The sequence below is a fragment of the Macaca mulatta genome, chromosome 20, assembly GCF_049350105.2.
Source record: "Macaca mulatta isolate MMU2019108-1 chromosome 20, T2T-MMU8v2.0, whole genome shotgun sequence".
Classification (NCBI taxonomy): domain Eukaryota; kingdom Metazoa; phylum Chordata; class Mammalia; order Primates; family Cercopithecidae; genus Macaca; species Macaca mulatta.
In genome coordinates this window covers 65,813,944-65,829,344 of record NC_133425.1, presented here as the reverse complement: position 1 = coordinate 65,829,344, position 15,401 = coordinate 65,813,944, and the positions used below count along the sequence as shown (strand labels likewise).

Sequence of the window (15,401 nt, the reverse complement as noted above, 5' to 3'; positions counted from 1 at the left end):
AGACAAATGGAAATCAGTGTAGAGGAGCTAGTCACAAAGTGAAGAGGCAGGTGGGGGTAAGCATAGACAAGCAGCTCACAGGAAAAAAGGAGGGCAGAGTGCGAGGGGTCCCATGGAGTCAGCAGGAAGCCCCGTGCTTCCGAAGATGAAACAAACTTCTCTAGGGGGAAAAAATTTTTTTTTTGTTTAAATATTCCTACATATGTCAGATGGTGAACTTAGGCAGCAAACAAACCGCAGGGAAGACTAATGACAGACGGTGCTAAACAGCAGTGGAAGAGTACAGTGGTCTGTGAGGAAGAATTCATTGTTCAGGAATTACAGTTTCATAAGGACCCAGATTTTTTTTTTCTCCAAAGGCTACGGCAGCTGCAGTCTGCAGATGTGGTTAAAAAAAAAAAAAAAAAAAAAAAAAACCCTGAGCAGAAGGTACATTCCCTTATGGCACGACCGTATTTTCTATAGCAATAATCTTCTGTCCACAAAAGGAACAAGAGAATAAGAGAAGACCACAGGAGACAGATACAATTTTATTCAAGGGGAAAAGCGAAGGCTGTACAAGCGGATTACACAAAGGCGTGTGCTGGGGCTTTTGTTTATCATGCTTTTAAATGTTGGTAGAGGGTTTATACCCACTGGCTTGTGTTTTGGAATTGGTGGAAGATACTAGAATCTTCGAGGAGCAAAAGAAAAGAAATTGATTTAAACACACACACACACATTCACAATCCTAATCCAGCTGCAGTTTCTTTAAAAATAAATAAATAAATAAATACAAAAAACCTCCTTCAAATTGTTCAGGACCACTCCAATTTCCTGTGTAGACCTAAACATTTGTATGTTGTTTCTGTGTCTCCTAAGTTACCCAAGTTACCTAATACACGCACAGTATGAAACATTTTTAAATGAGTTAGTCTTTATTGAATTATGATTTCCAGCGAACACTAATAACAAAATTCAAATTGCTCTGGCAGATGAGAATTTTTAGAGTGTTGGGACATAACTGAGATTTTAAGAGCATTCGAAGAGCCCCCCACCAAGTGTGTGTAGTAACTGGGTACCGATTGATGAAATACTTCAAATAGTTCATTAGATTTGCCAAGAAAAAAAAATCAATCGTTAAGAGTCCACACTTTAGGAGATACAGATGATAAAGAACTTATGGGTACACCTAGGGTGTAGTGGAAAGTAAAGCTTAACAAAATAAAGTTTTCAGATTTCCATCGCACCGTCTGCATCAGCACAATGCAATTAGCAACACATCAGAAGGAGGGAAAAGCGACTTTTGCCCCATGATTTCTTTTTTCTCAGGAATTTCTTTAGCCTGCTTAAAAGGCATTTTGCAAGCAAGGAATAACAGAGACACTCAGATTCTATCAGGGGTTGCATCGCCTGTGAACACCTGCAAACTGAATTTGCTCTGTTTTGCTAACCATTTATTTTGTCTTTACTGGGTTTTCAAAGGGAAATGTGATAACCCCACTGTTCTTTAGACGCTCAACAGGATGTTTAATCTAATAAAGCTATTGCAACAAAATGGATTAAAGCAACATGGCACATTTGTAATTTGGGATCTGTGAAAGAATTTTAACATTCGGGCGCTGTGAGCTCAATCTTAAAAACGTTATTGGTAGATGAAAGCCGAGCATCTAAGTAACATCTGCTTTTCTTCTTTAAGCATCTTCATATTGCTACTGCTTACATGAGGCCAGGACAAGAACAGCTGCTGAGATACCATTCCCTGTGTCTTTGCATCATTAAAAAAATAAAAAAAATAAACACACTTGAAGTCCTAGAATTATCATCTGGCAGAAACATCTAAGAGTAGGGAGAACACAGAAATGAAATGAGAAACAGGAATTTGAATATAAATATGAGGGTATTTTACCCTCAAATTGAAAGTTGTCACCCAAAAAAGGTATAAAATTTACTTACAAATTTTTAAAAATCAGTATTTCCCCAAATATGTTTTGCACTGAATATGTCCCTCCGGCTATGAAATGTCTATTACACATCCCGCATCTGACCTCTATTATTTAATGTGTTGGGATTTTTATATTGTTGAGAAGGAAATGGTGATAGCTATCACTCTTCTTTGTACCACTTATTTCATAAATGACCAGCTAATATCAAGCAAATCTATCTAGTACAGGGTACAGACCAGTGATAAGCAACAGGAATATAACATGAGTATAATGGTAAATTTTGGGGGGTCAACTTGACTGAATTAAGGAATACCTACAGAACTAGAAAAGCCTAGGCCAGGCGCAGTGGTTCACGCCTGTAATCCCAGCACTTTGAGAGGCCCGAGGTGGGAGGATCACTTGAGCCCAGGAGTCAAAGCCAGAAATTCATGACCAGCCGGGACAACAACAACAAAAATTAGCCAGGCATGGTGGTACACATCTGTAGTCCCAGCTACTCAGGAGGCTGAGGCGGGTGGATTATTTGAGGCCAGTAGTTCAAGGCTGCAGCGAGCTATGATCATGCCACTGCACTCCAGCCTGGGCAACATGAGCGAGACCCTGTCTCAAAAAAGACAAAAAAAAAAAAAAATACTAGTAAGGAAGTACTTTGGAGTGTGCCTTCGAGAATGTTTCCAGAGGAGACTGGTGTGTGAGTCTGAGCTAAGTGAGGAAGATCCATGCTCCGTGCAGGCAGGCACCATGCAATCTGCTGGGAGCCCACATAGAACAAAAACAGAGGAAAGGCAAATTGGTCTTTCTCTCTCCTGGACCTGGGATGCACTCTTCTCCTTCTGCCATTGAACCTCAGAACTCCCAGCTCTCTACCCTTTAGAGTACAGGACTTAAACCCAAGCTCCCTGGGTTCTCAGGCGTTTGGACTTGGACTGAGCCATGCTACTGGCATCCTAGGATTTCCAGCTTGCATGCAGCCTAATGGTGGACCTTCTTGGCCTCCATAAGTAAATCACCTCTCATATATATGATATATCCTGCTGACTCTGTTTCTTTGGAGAATCCTAATATAGTGAGTCAAGCGTTAATTTTAAATTTTCTAGTAGCCACATTCAAAAAGCTAAAAAAGTGAACTTTATTTAACTCAATATTCTAAAATATCTTTTTAACACAACTGACATGAATGTATTAGATTTGTATGCACTAGTTTGCACTAAGTCTTTGAGATTAGGTATATATTTGAGACTTACAGCCTATCTCAATTACAACTAGTAACGTTGCAAGTACTCAGTAGCCAACATGTGACATAGTGGCTACCATAATAAATAGCAGAGCTCTAGATACGTAAGAGGGACTGTATATAAAAGGGACTGTAAAGGGAAGGAATTGAAGCAGGCACAGAATGATGTGCTAACTGGGCATGAACAGCAGAAGACAAGTGCCCAAATCCCCTTCTTGTCTCCCTCCTTTCTGTCCCCATTTCCTCCTATGGGGGTTTCCCAAAGCCCCAGGCTTCATCCACTGCCCTTCTCCCTTTAGACGTTTTCTCTTGGTGAGCTGAATCACTTACTCACTTATTCATTCAATCAACCTTTCCTGGGTGCCTATGATGTGCCAAGTACACTGCTAGGTGCTGAGGTTACAAGGACAAATAAGATAAATACACATCAATGCACACTCGGGGTATGCATTGTGCTACAGTGGAGGATGCTAATGGGCATGTGTTCGGGCATAGGAGTATGGGGCAGGGGCAAGGAGAGGAGAGGAAGGTGGCTTACAGCTCAAATGTTATCTCCTAGAAGGATTTCTGCTGACTGTTACAATATAGAGCAAAGGTCCTCACCCCCTCTCCAGGCATCCTCTATTGCATCACCTTCTTTCATTTTCTTTAGAGCACATATCCCCATCTGACACTTTTCTTCATTTATTATTTATCATTGCCTTTCTTTCTAGAAAGCAAGTCCCATGACAGTAGGACCTTGTGGATTTCCTTCACCCCATGCCTTCGACAGACTAGGCATAAGTCAATAGTGGTCCATCCATCCATCCCTTACCTTCTTTCTTATACTGCCATCTCCAACTGGACATCTTATTTTAAGACTGATGATAACCTGTTCTATGTAACAGACAACTCTATGCAGTCTTTCCTCTAATTTGTCCTAAACACGACTAGATTAACCACTGTAATGAAACAGTGGTTTCATTACATAGATCCTCTGTTCAAAATTCACCATACTTTTTAGGAAAAAGATCTCAACACCCTAATGAAGGCCATCTAAGTTTTCTATAATGTGGTAATAAGGTTTTTCCCTAATCCTGCTCCATTCACACCTTCCCTCATTTACTCTACAAACAGAGACTCTCTTTCCAGGGATAAGGAGAAATTGATGGGTGCCAACTATTTTTCTACTATCAACTCATCAACAAAACATAAAAGTAAAAAATAAAAAGGCATTCTTCTCCTCTGCTTTCATTCCACGAGGATAGTCCGCCCAAAATTCTCTGTTGTCCAGTCTTATTTTACCCCCTGGTGAGAACTGTTTCCAGGACAGAGAGCAGGTTCCACGGGTAGCAGTACCTGGCAGGTAACAGAATTCAGATGGCAGTGGCAGTGTGAAGATCTACGATCCATACTCTGTGTCACGGCCTTGGGAGCCATGGATAGGCTGGGTGTGAACACTAGCCAGAGAGTGGACCTCCTCTGAATGGCCCCAGAGCATGTTCTCAGTAGTGCCTTTGATGGATTTGACCAAAGATCCCTTCTCTATTTGTCCTGGATGGCAAAAGTCATGATCTCCTGATACAATCAAAGGAAAGTTATGTGAAAACTTACATTGAACCTCTCACCATCTGCGGCCAGTAGAGAACCTGATTTGATATGGACATGAAATAGTCATCCTATTTATACTGCCCACTAAGAAGCCATCAACACTCCCAAATTCCAGGGGTTTCCTCTAACTCCTTTCCCTCTTTGCCCTTGAAATGCCTGGGCATTGCAGGATACTCAGGCTTACTATCCTGTTAGAATAAGGGAATAGGAGAAGAAGAATGCTTTTATTTATTTATTTTGTGCGGATGACTCAACAGTAGGAGAAAAAAGTTAAGACACAAGTAGCGTGTTCTATCATTTCCTGGCTCAACAGGGAATCCCACATCAAGTACAAAATAAAAAGTAGCTTTAAAAAAAAACAACCAATGACCCAGCCATCCCATTACTGGGTATATACCCAAAGGATTATAAATCATGCTGCTATAAAGACACATGCACTCGTATGTTTATTGCGGCACTATTCACAATAGCAAAGACTTGGAATCAACCCAAATGTCCATCAGTGACAGACTGGATTAAGAAAATGTGGCACATATACACCGTGGAATACTATGCAGCCATAAAAAAGGATGAGTTTGTGTCCTTTGTAGGGACATGGATGCAGCTGGAAACCATCCTTCTTAGCAAACTATCACAAGAACAGAAAACCAAACACCGCATGTTCTCACTCATAGGTGGGAACTGAACAATGAGATCACTTGGACTCGGGAAGGGGAACATCATACACTGGGGCTATCATGGGGAGGGGGGAGGGGGGAGGGATTGCATTCGGAGTTATACCTGATGTAAATGACGAGTTGATGGGTGCTGACGAGTTGATGGGTGCAGCACACCAACATGGCACAAGTTACATATGTAACAAACCTGCACGTTATGCACATGTACCCTAGAACTTAAAGTATAATCATAATTTTAAAAAATAAAAATTAAAAACAACAACCAACACTGAAAATAAAGGATTAGGCTCCAGTAACTAGGAGCAAGGTCACATTCCCACCCCTTGCTTGGGCTTTACGCTCTAAGTATAACACTAAATACTGATTGTAACTAGACTGAACCATGTAAGAATATTAAACTAAGTGGAGGGACTCTGCAAAAAATGTTCTTAGCTTCAGTATCTGTAAAATCAAAAGAAGGGACTGGATAATTTCTAACCACATTTATAATTTTGCTCTACTCACTTCAGGCTCCAGACCCCAGAGGACCCACTTTCAGCATGTATAACCCATTCTGTTAATTATTTTTCTTAATTAAATAACACCTCTAAGAATTACTTAACTACTGAGTGTATGCCTCGCCTCCATATGTAAAGTCCTCCAGCGTAATTCAACAAAAATATATTAAGTACCTACTGGGTCCAAGTCATAGTACAGGGACAGGGATTTCTCCCTAGGTGGCTGGCACATTCCTTCACACTTAATAGCATTCACTGTCAATATGAAAGATTTCCTGACTCAGCTCCATTGCAGTACTTGTTTAGCTTTTTTTTTCTTACGAGCAGAATACCTGGTATAATAGACAGATGGGGCTTGGAGAGATTCCAAAAAACAAAAGAACATATGTGCCATCCCAGACTATCTCTAGAGATTTCTGAAATCTGTGATTTGTTGTGGAAATCACTGGCCTACACTGCCAGCTGTTCTCCTTATTTTTCTTTTGTAAACAAAACCGATTATTATTATTTTTTTCTTTTTTTGAGATGGAGTCTAGCTCTGTCACCCAGGCTGGAGTGCAGTGGCGCAATCTCAGCTCACTGCAACCTCTGCCTCCCAGGTTCATGGGATTCTCCTGCCTCAGCCTCCTGAGTAGCTGGGACTACAGGCATGCGCCACCATGCCTGGCTAATTTTTGTATTTTTAGTAGAGACGGAGTTTCACCATGTTGGTTAGACTGGTCTCGAACCCGACCTCGTGATCCACTCACCTCAGCCTCCCAAAGTGCTGGGATTACAGGTGTGAGCCCCCACGTCCTGCCAACAAAACCAGTCTTGAGCACGCTCTAATGTGATGGAATGCAGCACTCTTGCTTCTGCCTTAAGAGTTCTTTGGAATGAGGCTAGGTAGGCACTGCCCTAGCTTGTATTCCCCTGAAATCAAGCCCTGAGCCACCAAAGACTTGAGCACAGGTAGTTTATTCAAGGGATGATCCAGGAGATACAATTGCAGGAATGGGGGAAAATGAGATAGGAAAGAGAGAAAAGCCCTAAAAGGTGTATTCACAAGAGCTACTGCCATGGGCGACCGCAGCTCAGTTCCACTGGGGACCCTGTGAGCTTCCATGTTGATCAGAAGTGCTCCTGTCAGGGATGGAAAGGAAGGTGGGAGCACTTATCCGCTGACTCCTGTCTTAGTCGCTGAGGTCACTCCTGGGAAAGTTAAATCACTGGCTTCCAGGCAGCCCTGCATGGAGCTGGAGAAAGTTCACAGGCAGAAAAGCAGAGACACACAGAACTGGACGCTGTCACTGTGCACAGGAACCAGCCACAGTAACCACAAACAACTCAGCTGCCAGTCAAGGGGACGCAGGGCAGGGTGTCAGCTGCATTTGCCACGTCGTTCATTCGTCTTCCTCAACCATCAAAGCCAGGCCAAAGGCCCCCAAAACCTGGTTTCTAGTAGGGGTCCTATCAGCATCTCCCGATTGACTTGGGATTGATGTTACTTACACCCCTCTATCTCAGAGATCTGTTCTCCAAATGGGAGATGATGAGGACTTTTACCATAAGGCGCAAGGAGGCAGAGATGTGACTGAGCTCTTATGTTTGATGGGGCTCAGGTCAGGGGTCACAAACGCAAATGCCTTCAATGGCTTTGGCTTTATGAGTATCATAAACAGGGATAAAGGCACAGTGAGAGGGATCCTGATGGCTCCAAGGGCAGGGTAGAAGGAGCCGCGAGAGTGGCAAGGTGGGGAGTGTTGAGGGAGGGTGGGCGGGGGTCTTGCCAAAGGCGCACAGTTCTAGAGCTGCCACATAACTCCTGCCAACTCCTGTCATTCAACCGACACCGAGTGTCTAGCAACACTCCAGAAACCAGGCTAAATACTCATCATACAGCTAGTCACGATCCCAACCCTGGGGAATGAGAAGCGAAATCGTATGATAAATGCTCATGAAAAAAGTCCTTCACCAGCCTGAAGTCTATTCTTAAAAATCTATTTTATAGTGGAAGTGACATGTAAAACACCTTATAGAAGTTTACATATGGAAAAATAAAGTCAGAGAACAAAAGCGCCAAGTTAACCTATGGGTGCCCTTATAAATATTTCTTACCACTTCTAATTTACTAATAACTGAGTCCCCTAAAAATGTTTAACTTGCAGATCACAGATGGGTCAAAACTTAAACTCAAATAGTTCAACTATAAAAGCCTACACTCCTCATACATTATCAATGAAATGTGATTAAAATGCAACAAAGATAGCAAATCAAATGAACAGAGTATGAACTATATTTCATGTAGCAAAAATATATAGAGGTTACTATATTATTAATTTCTGGTACAGAACAAACCACCTCAGAACTTAGTGACTTACTGCACACATTTATTATTTCTCATGCCTCTGATCTGGGCTGTGATCTGGCCACAGCTAAATGGGATGAGATGGCCTCACTCATGTCTATAGCCTCAGCTGGATGGCTTAGATGGTTGGCATCTCATCCTCCAAGAGGCTGGCTGGTCTTGGTCACATGGGGGCAGAAGGGTTCCCAGCAACTAGACATGTTAATCCTAATCACAAGTACTTTTCCAGGCTCTGAATCATCTGTGTTATCCCAAAAGCAAGTCACATGGCCAAGACTAGAGTCAGTATGGGAGTAGAGCTGGGGAGGCAAGAACGAATTGGGAGTCATCTACCACACAATTCCCTTGTGAGTTCCATGAAATACTTGTCAATTCATTTTGCTTTGCAGCAGATGTATGAACAAAGGGACTATATTCCCTGTCAGTCATTCATCCAAATATTCAATCCCTTCCCAATTTTATAACTCAGAATAAATTTTTTCCAGGTCCCACATAGTAACCAAGTTACAGAATGACTGCACTAAGAAGGTGATGAGGAAGAGAAATAGGAAGAAGGGGAAGAAGATGAGAAAGCAGAGAAGGAGCTACCACTGCTGCTACTACTGCAGGTAACATTTATGTAACCTACTCAGCATGGTGTGTATTTCTGAACCTCCCCACAACCCTCAGGGATTGTCCTCCCAGGCTGATTCTGTGCCCTCCTCCCACAGCACCAGGGATGCGGCCTTAAGAATCAGGGTACTCCCTCCTCAGCTTCCCTTATGTCTTCTAAGTTTTACTGTTCACACTTCCTACTTCCAAGCCCCGGTTTCCACTCTTTCAAATACCAATAACAAGAATGATTCATGGCTCATATACTGGAAATGCTCATGGTTGCTAGGAGTGATACAGAAGTATAACTCTTCTACTAGAACTTTCCAAAGGGAAATGGGAAGGGCTGTGTACCCAGACTGCTTTAAGAGCAAGGTGGAAAAGATGCTCAATGTGCTGGGGAAGGGAGGACAGGATTCTCAGGCAGGTTTCATGACGCAGATGAAACGAGCTGCACCAGTGTGTGACTTTGGCCAGCGACGCCTTTATGTCCTCCAGTTTTCTCATCTGAAAAGTAGAGATGATCAGTAATAAGGAGGTAATACACTGAAAGCATTTGTCCCAGTCCCTGAAAACGACAAGGTAGCTGACAAATACCGGGAACCACTACACTTCACTCTCAACTGCACATGGTTTCACATTTAAGTGCCTCCAATTGAAATGGATCTTTCAATACATACCAAAAGAAACTTAATGGTCAGACTAAAGGGTTAGCTGTCATCAATATCTTCCCAGGCTGTTTCTGCACCATGTTAATACGTAGAACCCTCCGGCAAGGTCCCTAAGCCTAGGTAGTAACTTCTATCTAGCAGCTTCCCAGGCAAGGAGGAATCTCTCCTCCCCTTCCTTCCTCCTCTCTTCCTGTGGCAAACTCCTCTAGTACAACCATTTTAAGAAAGCAAAAGCTAGGAAGAAAATCATTAGCGCACACGTGCCCATATGCACATGCACACACGCACATGTGCACACACACTTCTCTCTCTCTGTTTTTTGCCCATAACTCCAACCTCCCAAGGCAAAGGAGAACAAAGAGGCCTGGTTACCATCCCTGCAAGAATATAGGGAAAAGGTCTCAACTAACTATGAACTGAGTGCTTATGTCCCTCCAAAATTCATATATTGAAATCCTAATCCCCAATGTGATGGTATTTGGAGATAGGGGTCTTTGGCAGATGATTAGGTCATGAGTGTGGGGCCCTAATGAATGGGATGAGTGCTCTTACAAGGAGACACAAGAGAGTATGCCTCCTCCTTCCCTTCCCCTTTGCCCCTCCATCCATCCCCCCTCCACCATGTGAGGAACAATGAAAACACATCTGTCTGCAAACCACGAAGTGAGCCCTCACCAAACACCAGATCTGTAAGCACCTTGATATTGGACTTCCCAGCCTCAAGAACCGTGAGAAATATGTGATTACTGTTTAAGCCACCCACTCTATGATAATTTGTTACAGCAGCTCAAGCCAACTAAAACAAAAAACAAAACAAAACAAAATCCAAATGGATTTCTCAAATGTTATTACTGCCCAGGACAAGCCAAAGAGTTTGGACACCATCCCATGGGTGACTGGGGATCATTGCAACATTTATGCAGGGCATGAACACATGCGTGTTTGCTTTGAAAAACTAGGGTGTGTGGCAGTGGGTTGAGGAAGTCAAAAGCAGTGGTTCTCAAAGTGGGATCCCCAGACCGCAGCATCAGCATCACCTGGGAAACTTGTTAGAAACAATTCTCAGGCTCCACCTCAGACCTACTGAGTCAGAAACCATGAGTGGGACCCAGCGCTGCTGTTTAACAAGCCCTGCAGGTGATTCTGATGTGCTGAAGACGGAGAGCCCAGAGTGTAGAGGGAGGCAGACCAAATGGAGTCGCATGGAGCATCTCTGAGTAAGACACCTTATCTCTGCTGCTGAAAGCCCGTTGAAGTGATACTAAAGAAATATTTAATTTTTTTTTCTTGAGATGGAGTCTCACTCTGTTGCCCAGCCTGGAGTGCAGTGGCACCATCTCTGCTCACTGCAACCTCCACCTCCCGGGTTCAAGCAATTCTCCTGCCTCAGCCTCCTGAGTAGCTGGAACTACAGGCGCCTGCCACCTCGCCCCGTTAATTTTTTGTATTTTTAGTAGAGACGAGGTTTCACCGTGTTAGCCAGGATGGTCCTGATTTCCTGACCTCATGATCTGCCTGCCTCGGCCTCCCAAATTGCTGGGGTTACAGGCGTGAGCCATTGTACCCAGTCAATAAATATTTAAATATTTTAAGATACTGATGAGAGCAAAGAAAATGAGTAGGGGGAACATACACAAAAATGAAAGATGTCATACAAGTTTGGAAGGTGAAAGGAGGATTGAACAGTGAATATCACTGTAGGAGCTGAAACAAGGGTGTGCAGAAGCCAAGAGAGGGAAGTGAGATGAGCCATCCCTCAGCTCCCTGGATAGGTACAAGAATTGGTGATGAAGAGGTTCCTAAAGAGAAGTCATATTTTAGCATCTGCCCAGAGTATGGAACTTGGAAAGGAGAGAGATCTCAAAAGACAAGCGTTAGAAAGCTTTGCTCAGGGTCTGTCTGTGCAAAATCCTCTATCGTGACCTCTCTAGGAAACATCTCATAAATAAAGTTACTGCAAATATGACATGTGAGATGGAAAATTGTGCAAACAGGAGAAAGTTTTTCTAGAAATGCTTGTTTCAAAATATTGCTAAAACATGTTAATTTGTTTTTAATTCTTCTATCATAGACTGCATAATATTTGAATTCAGTTTTGCTCAGATAGATCATGTAGGTTTCCTGTTATACTCACTCCAATTACCTTGGGTTATGCCTAAGATCAGCAGTAAATAGGACTGAGGACCCAGCTGGGGAAGTCTCCAGTTTGCCTTAGGCTTAGGGGTACACAGATGATCATAGAACATATAAAAGACTTATATGGTATCTTTTCCAGGGGTGGATTCAAGTTTTGTGACGCCAAAAGCTTACAGAATTTGTTAAGAAAAAAGAATACAGAATTATCAGTAGAAACTGCCCTGGGCCCTCAATGTAATTTGAATAAAAACATTTAAAGACATGCAAGACCTAAAATTATTTAGCTCCTGTTCACTGTTTCTCAGGAAACTATTGGAAGTTATGCTCCAACACAAGAAAGGAAACCTAGATGGAGGGAGACATGGGATCTAGAAAACAGGATGACCCAATGAGATATCACTTTATACCATCTAGAATGGCTAACATTAAAAAGTCAGATAATAACAAGTACTGGTGATGATGTAATCAGAACCATCCTACACAGCTGGTGGGAATGCAAAATGGAGCATGCTCTATGGAAAACAGTCTTGCAGTTCTTCAAAAGATTAAACAGATTGCCATATGACCTAGCAATTCCACTCCTTGGTGTCTACCCAAGAAAACTGAAAACATAAGTCTACACAAAAACTTGTACACAGATATTCATAGCAGCATTATTCTTAGTAGCCAAAATGTAGAAACAACCCCAACGTCCATCACCTGATGAATGGATAAACAAAATGTAGTATATCTACACAACAGAATATCATTCAGCCATAAAAAGGAATGAAGCGCTGATACATGCTACAACATGGATGAACCTCGAAAACATGATACTAAGTGAAAGAAACCAGGCAAAATAGCACACATTATTATTCCATTTATATGTAATGTCTAGAATAATCAAATCCATGCAGACAGAATGTAGGTGATTGTCAGGTTGGGGGGACATCGCAGGGAGTGAAACAGAGCAGAGAAGTAATCACTAAAGAGTACAGGACTTCTTTTTGAGCTCATGAAAATGTTCTCAAATTGACTGTGGTAATGGTTGAATGTACCTGTGAACAAATTTTAAAAATTAATTGTGCACTTTAAATGGGTGAATTACCCTGGAATACTATGCAGCTATAAACAGAATGAAATCATGTCCTTTACAGCAACATGGATGCAGTGGGAGGGCCATTATCCTAAGTAATTTAATGCAGGGACAGAAAACCCAGTTCCACGTCTTCTCACTTATAGGTGGGAGCTCAACATCGGGTACACAGGGACATAAAGATAAGAACAATACAAATGGGGGCCTGCGGGGGAGGCAGGGAGAGGAACAAGGGTTGCAAAGCTAACTACTGTGAACTATACTCACTATCTGGATGATGGGATCAGTCATACCCTTCGCCTCAGCATCATATGATATATTCATGTAATAAACTCACACATGTACCCCTAAAAGTTGAAATTATAAAAGGAAGTTAAAAATGAGTGAATTATATGGTGTGTGGCTATGTCCTAATAAAGCAGGAGGAGGGAATGGAGGATGGGAGGGAGAGAACGATGGAGACACGGAAGCCAGGAGAAACAGAGTAGCAGGGGTGAATGACACCAGGACATGAGAGAATGTAATTGGCACGGTATGTCCCTCCCTCCCTCCCTCCCACTGCTGCTCTAACGTTTGCAAAAGCATCTCAACACAGACAGTCTCCCTGAAACATGTTACTCTGCCCACGGCCAAAAACCAAACCCCCTCCCCATGACCCCAAGTCGAAGGAAATTCCTAAAAAGATGGTGAACGTAAGTCCCTGAGCTCCCAGGCTGAGCATCTGTCCTAGAAAACAACTGGCTCAGGTAGGGCCAAGAGAAAGGCCAAGGCCAGGAGAACCACCTCCCTCCCAGTCCCCACTCCTTCCCCGGTCATCACCATCACAAAGCCATTAGACCACTTGACATGTTTGGCCATGTTCAGAGGAGTCTGGTAGCTCTGAAAGAAAGCTGGTGCAAAGATTTAGTGACCCATACCCCAGAAACATAAGCACAAAACAAAAACAAAACAGTCAGTTAATATCTCTAGGAAAACCAAAATGTAGCCCCAGAACGGAAATCCAATCGCCAAACATAGTACGGCTCAGCTGAGAACAGTATTTACACAGTTAATATAAGTAAGTCTCAATGTCACCAAAATTATGGCACCACTATATTTGGAGAAGAAAGAAAGAAATGAATGGGTATCAGATGGGGAGGTGAATAGTTTAATAAGGCTAAAAACTCATCTTCCTACTATTAAATCCAGGATAATGTCTAAAAGTTGGCCAGAGAAAGGGGGCAGCAGTAGCGATGTATAAAAATGATCGAGAAGAAAAATCCTGAACAAAATAGCTAAAAGAGTTGGAAGCAGCTGCTTTCAAGGGGTGGAAATGGGGAACGCAGAACTACTTACAGCTGAACAAATTTATAATCCTAAAAATACAGAGTTAGACCCTTAAAAAAACTGTATGCATTATACTTTGGGAATCCGACTAGAAGCCATAGCTGGTGGCTTTATTAGCATTTAGTTGCGGGAAAAAAAATTACAAGGCATCCCATAATGGTCACGCATGGAAACATCAGGGGGCAAAAAATTACCCAACTGTTTTCCCATATGTATCTCTCAGGAATGTGCTTTTCCAACTTTGTTGCTTATAGTGGCTACTTTGGAATGTTTAATCCAGAAACCACAGGACTACCAAAGTTAACCCATTTATCAGAAGTTACCTGCACACCTCTGAGTCCAAATAAGAATCCTGGATACGTCTGAAGTTTGTGCTAAGATTTCACCACTACAAAATTTCATTGCTTATCAGAGCATGAATCTCATGAGGCTATTCCAATAAGAATAAATGAAAGAATTTGACAACAGCCTAAAAGTCAGATTAAATTTCACAATATTAATACTCAATACTCATTGCAAGTTTTAAAGAGAGCAAATATCCTTCACTGCAACTCACAGAAATTTCTCATCAAAAACAATGAATTTCTGTCAGTGTGCAGAACCATAAATCTTCATAATACTATCAACTCTTTAGGGTGATGCAGTATTTAATGTAAGAAACGTTTGTCCTAGAAGGATGGAAAAATTCACAAACTCACCCTTCAAAGGTCTTTCTTTTCCCCTGGAAGACAAGGAGGTAACGCTGTTTTTCCTCTTCCTGGCTTTGAAATAGCCTACTTAAGTTCTCCTAGAGATAAGTGCTTGCTACCTCTTCTCCAGTTTGCAACAATTACTAAAAGATGTGGAATTAAATACAAGTGTGTTTTGTGACAGTCAATCCAGGCTGGAAATGGTACAGATGAAAGCAATAACTATCAGCAGTTAGTTATTTTCCCCCTTTTGTGGGTGCAGAAAGAGAAATGAACAAGTCAGTCTTTTCATTCAGATTGCCTCTAGCGAGTTTATCCATCGAGAATTGGTGCCATTAAGTGAAATTCTCATGGTTAACTTGAGTTAGTTACAGTTTGGAAATCATAAGACAAATTACTTTCATCAAAGGCAACGAATGACCACTTAAGCATTAAATTGGGGGAAAAAAATGGTTTGAGAAGGGTGTACTGTATCCATTCCCTCTAAATAAGTGCAAATTCTAATTCTTCAACTATTAACAGTTGAAAACCAGATCCACAACAGGAGTTTCAGAGGTACGAGTGAACACCGGGGGAATTTCTATGAAGAGCAGCTTTTCTGACACCTATTTGCAATCAGAGAACCACTCTTTCAGATGAGAGA

General features: G+C 42.1%; 1 long non-coding RNA gene across 1 annotated transcript in view; it reads right to left on the bottom strand.

Moving 5' to 3' along the window:
* Positions 1-14,849, bottom strand: part of LOC144337696 (uncharacterized) — a 65,593-nt gene extending 50,744 nt beyond the window's left edge. Inside the window, exon 1 of the long non-coding RNA XR_013411127.1 lies at positions 14,768-14,849. This is a non-coding gene — a long non-coding RNA (uncharacterized LOC144337696). The remainder of the gene's footprint in view (positions 1-14,767) is intronic.
* Positions 14,850-15,401: the final 552 nt, after the last annotated feature.